This window comes from Salvelinus alpinus, chromosome 2, assembly GCF_045679555.1.
Source record: "Salvelinus alpinus chromosome 2, SLU_Salpinus.1, whole genome shotgun sequence".
Taxonomy (NCBI): domain Eukaryota; kingdom Metazoa; phylum Chordata; class Actinopteri; order Salmoniformes; family Salmonidae; genus Salvelinus; species Salvelinus alpinus.
In genome coordinates, this window is record NC_092087.1 from 32,074,527 (window position 1) to 32,082,026 (window position 7,500).

Below are 7,500 nucleotides of genomic sequence, written 5' to 3' on the forward strand. Positions count from 1 at the left end.
CACAGAGACACAGAGACACAGAGACACAGAGACAGAGACAGAGACACAGAGACAGAGACAGAGACAGACACAGAGACACAGAGACACAGAGACACAGAGAGACAGAGACACAGACACAGAGACAGAGACAGAGACACAGAGACACAGAGACAGAGACAGAGAGACAGAGACACAGAGACACAGAGACAAAGAGACACAGAGACACAGAGACACAGAGACACAGAGACAGAGAGACAGAGAGACACAGAGACACAGAGACACAGAGAGACAGAGAGACAGAGACACAGAGAGACAGAGAGACACAGAGACACAGAGACACAGAGACACAGAGACAGAGAGACACAGAGACACAGAGACACAGAGACAGAGAGACAGAGAGACAGAGAGACAGAGAGACAGAGAGACACAGAGACACAGAGAGACAGAGAGACAGAGAGACACAGACAGAGACACAGAGACACAGAGACACAGAGACACAGAGAGACAGAGAGACACAGAGACAGAGAGACAGAGAGACAGAGAGACACAGAGACAGAGAGACAGAGAGACAGAGACAGAGAGACACAGCGACAGAGAGACAGAGACAGAGAGACACAGAGACAGAGAGACACAGAGTCACAGAGACACAGAGACACAGAGACAGAGAGACACAGAGACAGAGAGACAGAGAGACATAGAGACACAGAGACACAGAGACAGAGAGACAGAGAGACAGAGAGACACAGAGACACAGAGACAGAGAGACAGGGAGACAGAGAGACAGAGAGACAGAGAGACAGAGAGACACAGAGACAGAGACAGAGACAGAGAGACAGAGAGACACAGAGACACAGAGACACAGAGACACAGACGCAGAGAGACACAGAGACAGAGAGACAGAGAGACAGAGAGACAGAGAGACACAGAGACAGAGACAGAGAGACACAGAGACACAGAGACACAGAGACAGAGAGACACAGAGACACAGGGACACAGAGACACAGAGACACAGAGACACAGAGAGACAGAGAGACACAGAGACACAGAGACACAGAGAGACAGAGACAGAGAGACACAGAGACACAGAGACACAGAGACACAGAGACACAGAGACAGAGAGACAGAGAGACACAGAGACACAGAGACACAGAGAGACAGAGAGACAGAGAGACAGAGACAGAGACAGAGACACAGAGACACAGAGACACAGAGACACAGAGACACAGAGACACAGAGAGACAGAGACACAGAGACACAGAGACACAGAGACAGACACACAGAGACACAGAGACACAGAGACAGAGACAGACACACAGAGACACAGAGACACAGACAGAGACAGAGACAGAGACACAGAGACAGAGACACAGAGACAGAGACACAGAGACACAGAGACACAGAGACAGAGACACAGAGACAGAGACAGAGACACAGAGACACAGAGACACAGAGACAGAGACAGAGACAGAGACAGAGACACAGAGAGACGGAGATAGACACAGAGACACAGAGACACAGAGACACAGAGACAGAGACAGAGACACAGAGACACAGAGACAGAGAGACAGAGAGACAGAGAGACAGAGACACAGAGACACAGAGACACAGAGACACAGAGAGACAGAGAGACAGAGAGACACAGAGACAGAGAGACAGAGAGACAGAGAGACAGAGAGACAGAGAGACACAGAGACAGAGAGACAGAGACAGAGAGACACAGAGACAGGGAGACAGAGACAGAGAGACACAGAGACAGAGAGACAGAGAGACACAGAGACAGAGAGACAGAGAGACACAGAGACAGAGAGACAGAGAGACACAGAGACACAGAGACACAGAGACAGAGAGACAGAGAGACACAGAGACAGAGAGACAGAGAGACAGAGAGACACAGAGACAGAGAGACAGAGAGACAGAGAGACAGAGAGACAGAGAGACACAGAGACAGAGAGACAGAGACAGAGAGACACAGAGACAGGGAGACAGAGACAGAGAGACACAGAGACAGAGAGACAGAGAGACACAGAGACAGAGAGACAGAGAAACACAGAGACAGAGAGACAGAGAGACACAGAGACACAGAGACACAGAGACAGAGAGACAGAGAGACACAGAGACACAGAGACACAGAGACAGAGAGACAGAGAGACAGAGAGACAGAGAGACAGAGAGACAGAGAGACAGAGAGACACAGAGACAGAGACAGAGACAGAGAGACAGAGAGACACAGAGACACAGAGACACAGAGACACAGAGACAGAGAGACACAGAGACAGAGAGACAGAGAGACAGAGAGACAGAGAGACAGAGAGACACAGAGAAAGAGAGACACAGAGACACACAGAGACACAGAGACACAGAGACAGAGAGACACAGAGAAAGAGACACAGAGACACAGAGACACAGAGACACAGAGACACAGAGACACAGGGAGACAGAGACACAGACACAGAGACACAGAGACACAGAGACACAGAGACAGAGACACAGAGACAGAGACACAGAGACAGACACACAGAGACAGAGACAGAGACACAGAGACAGAGACACACAGAGACAGAGACACAGAGACACAGAGACACAGAGACACAGAGACACAGAGACAGAGACACAGAGACACAGAGACAGAGACACAGAGACACAGAGACAGAGACACAGAGACAGACACACAGAGACACAGAGACAGAGACACACAGAGACACAGAGACAGAGACACAGAGACAGAGACACAGAGACAGACACACAGAGACACAGAGACAGAGACACACAGAGACAGAGACACAGAGACACAGAGACACAGAGACACAGAGACACAGAGACACAGAGACAGAGACAGAGAGACACAGAGACACAGAGAGACACAGAGACAGAGACAGAGACACAGAGACACAGAGACACACAGAGAGACACAGAGACACACAGAGACACACAGAGAGACACAGAGAGACACAGAGAGACAGAGAGACACAGAGAGACACAGAGACACAGAGACACACAGAGAGACAGAGACACAGAGACACAGAGACACAGAGACAGAGACAGAGAGACACAGAGACACAGAGACAGAGACAGACACACAGAGACACAGAGACACAGAGACACAGAGACAGAGACACAGAGACACAGAGAGACAGAGACAGAGACAGAGACACAGAGACACAGAGACACAGAGAGACAGAGACAGAGAGACAGAGAGACAGAGAGACACAGAGACACAGAGACACAGAGACACAGAGACACAGACAGAGAGACACAGAGACACAGAGACACAGAGAGACAGAGACACACAGAGACAGAGACAGAGACACAGAGACACAGAGACACAGAGACAGAGAGACAGAGACACAGAGACACAGAGACACAGAGACACAGAGACACAGAGACACAGAGACACAGAGACACAGAGACACAGAGACACAGAGACAGAGAGACAGAGAGACAGAGAGACACAGAGACACAGAGACACAGAGAGACAGAGACACAGAGAGACAGAGAGACACAGAGACACAGAGACACAGAGACAGAGAGACACAGAGACACAGAGACACAGAGACAGAGAGACAGAGAGACAGAGAGACAGAGACGCAGAGACACAGAGAGACAGAGACACAGACAGAGACGGAGACAGAGACACAGAGACAGAGACAGAGACACAGAGACAGAGACAGAGACACAGAGACACAGAGACACAGAGACACAGAGACACAGAGACAGAGACAGAGACACAGAGACAGAGACAGAGACAGACACAGAGACACAGAGACACAGAGACACAGAGAGACAGAGACACACAGAGACAGAGACAGAGACACAGAGACACAGAGACACAGAGACAGAGAGACAGAGACACAGAGACACAGAGACAAAGAGACAGAGACACAGAGACACAGAGACACAGAGACACAGAGACAGAGAGACAGAGAGACAGAGAGACACAGAGACACAGAGACACAGAGAGACAGAGAGACAGAGACACAGAGAGACAGAGAGACACAGAGACACAGAGACACAGAGACACAGAGACAGAGAGACACAGAGACACAGAGACAGAGAGACAGAGAGACAGAGAGACAGAGAGACAGAGAGACAGAGAGACACAGAGACACAGAGAGACAGAGAGACAGAGAGACAGAGACAGAGACACAGAGACACAGAGACACAGAGACACAGAGAGACAGAGAGACACAGAGACAGAGAGACAGAGAGACAGAGAGACACAGAGACAGAGAGACAGAGAGACAGAGACAGAGAGACACAGCGACAGAGAGACAGAGACAGAGAGACACAGAGACAGAGAGACAGAGAGACACAGAGACAGAGAGACACAGAGACAGAGAGACACAGAGACAGAGAGACAGAGAGACACAGAGACACAGAGACACAGAGACAGAGAGACAGAGAGACAGAGAGACACAGAGACACAGAGACAGAGAGACAGGGAGACAGAGAGACAGAGAGACAGAGAGACAGAGAGACACAGAGACAGAGACAGAGACAGAGAGACAGAGAGACACAGAGACACAGAGACACAGAGACACAGACGCAGAGAGACACAGAGACAGAGAGACAGAGAGACAGAGAGACAGAGAGACACAGAGACAGAGACAGAGAGACACAGAGACACAGAGACACAGAGACAGAGAGACACAGAGACACAGGGACACAGAGACACAGAGACACAGAGACACAGAGAGACAGAGTGACACAGAGACACAGAGACACAGAGAGACAGAGACAGAGAGACACAGAGACACAGAGACACAGAGACACAGAGACACAGAGACAGAGAGACAGAGAGACACAGAGACACAGAGACACAGAGAGACAGAGAGACAGAGATAGACAGAGACAGAGACAGAGACACAGAGACACAGAGACACAGAGACACAGAGACACAGAGACACAGAGAGACAGAGACACAGAGACACAGAGACACAGAGACAGACACACAGAGACACAGAGACACAGAGACAGAGACAGACACACAGAGACACAGAGACACAGACAGAGACAGAGACAGAGACACAGAGACAGAGACACAGAGACAGAGACACAGAGACACAGAGACACAGAGACAGAGACACAGAGACAGAGACAGAGACAGAGACACAGAGACACAGAGACACAGAGACAGAGACAGAGACAGAGACAGAGACACAGAGAGACGGAGATAGACACAGAGACACAGAGACACAGAGACACAGAGACAGAGACAGAGACACAGAGACACAGAGACAGAGAGACAGAGAGACAGAGAGACAGAGACACAGAGACACAGAGACACAGAGACACAGAGAGACAGAGAGACAGAGAGACACAGAGACAGAGAGACAGAGAGACAGAGAGACAGAGAGACAGAGAGACACAGAGACAGAGAGACAGAGACAGAGAGACACAGAGACAGGGAGACAGAGACAGAGAGACACAGAGACAGAGAGACAGAGAGACACAGAGACAGAGAGACAGAGAGACACAGAGACAGAGACACAGAGACACAGAGACACAGAGACACAGAGACAGAGAGACAGAGAGACACAGAGACAGAGAGACAGAGAGACAGAGAGACACAGAGACAGAGAGACAGAGAGACAGAGAGACAGAGAGACAGAGAGACACAGAGACAGAGAGACAGAGACAGAGAGACACAGAGACAGGGAGACAGAGACAGAGAGACACAGAGACAGAGAGACAGAGAGACACAGAGACAGAGAGACAGAGAGACACAGAGACAGAGAGACAGAGAGACACAGAGACACAGAGACACAGAGACAGAGAGACAGAGAGACACAGAGACACAGAGACACAGAGACAGAGAGACAGAGAGACAGAGAGACAGAGAGACAGAGAGACAGAGAGACAGAGAGACAGAGAGACACAGAGACAGAGACAGAGACAGAGAGACAGAGAGACACAGAGACACAGAGACACAGAGACACAGAGACAGAGAGACACAGAGACAGAGAGACAGAGAGACAGAGAGACAGAGAGACACAGAGAAAGAGAGACACAGAGACACACAGAGACACAGAGACACAGAGACAGAGAGACACAGAGAAAGAGACACAGAGACACAGAGACACAGAGACACAGAGACACAGAGACACAGGGAGACAGAGACACAGACACAGAGACACAGAGACACAGAGACACAGAGACAGAGACACAGAGACAGAGACACAGAGACAGACACACAGAGACAGAGACAGAGACACAGAGACAGAGACACACAGAGACAGAGACACAGAGACACAGAGACACAGAGACACAGAGACACAGAGACAGAGACACAGAGACACAGAGACAGAGACACAGAGACACAGAGACAGAGACACAGAGACAGACACACAGAGACACAGAGACAGAGACACACAGAGACACAGAGACAGAGACACAGAGACAGAGACACAGAGACAGACACACAGAGACACAGAGACAGAGACACACAGAGACAGAGACACAGAGACACAGAGACACAGAGACACAGAGACACAGAGACACAGAGACAGAGACAGAGAGACACAGAGACACAGAGAGACACAGAGACAGAGACAGAGACACAGAGACACAGAGACACACAGAGAGACACAGAGACACACAGAGACACACAGAGAGACACAGAGAGACACAGAGAGACAGAGAGACACAGAGAGACACAGAGACACAGAGACACACAGAGAGACAGAGACACAGAGACACAGAGACACAGAGACAGAGACAGAGAGACACAGAGACACAGAGACAGAGACAGACACACAGAGACACAGAGACACAGAGACACAGAGACACAGAGACAGAGACACAGAGACACAGAGAGACAGAGACAGAGACAGAGACACAGAGACACAGAGACACAGAGAGACAGAGACAGAGAGACAGAGAGACAGAGAGACAGAGAGACAGAGAGACAGAGAGACACAGAGACACAGAGACACAGAGACACAGAGACAGAGAGACACAGAGACACAGAGACAGAGAGACAGAGAGACAGAGAGACACAGAGACACAGAGACACAGAGAGACAGAGAGACAGAGAGACAGAGAGACAGAGACACAGAGACACAGAGACACAGAGAGACAGAGAGACACAGAGACACAGAGACACAGAGACACAGAGAGACAGAGAGACAGAGAGACAGAGAGACAGAGACACAGAGACACAGAGACACAGAGAGACAGAGACACAGAGACAGAGACACAGAGACAGAGACAGAGACACAGAGACAGAGACAGAGACAGACACAGAGACACAGAGACACAGAGACACAGAGAGACAGAGACACACAGAGACAGAGACAGAGACACAGAGACACAGAGACACAGAGACACAGAGACACAGAGACAGAGAGACAGAGACACAGAGACACAGAGACACAGAGACAGAGACACAGAGACACAGAGACACAGAGACACAGAGACAGAGAGACAGAGAGACAGAGAGACAGAGAGACACAGAGACACAGAGACACAGAGAGACAGAGAGACAGAGACACAGAGAGACACAGAGACACAGAGACACAGAGA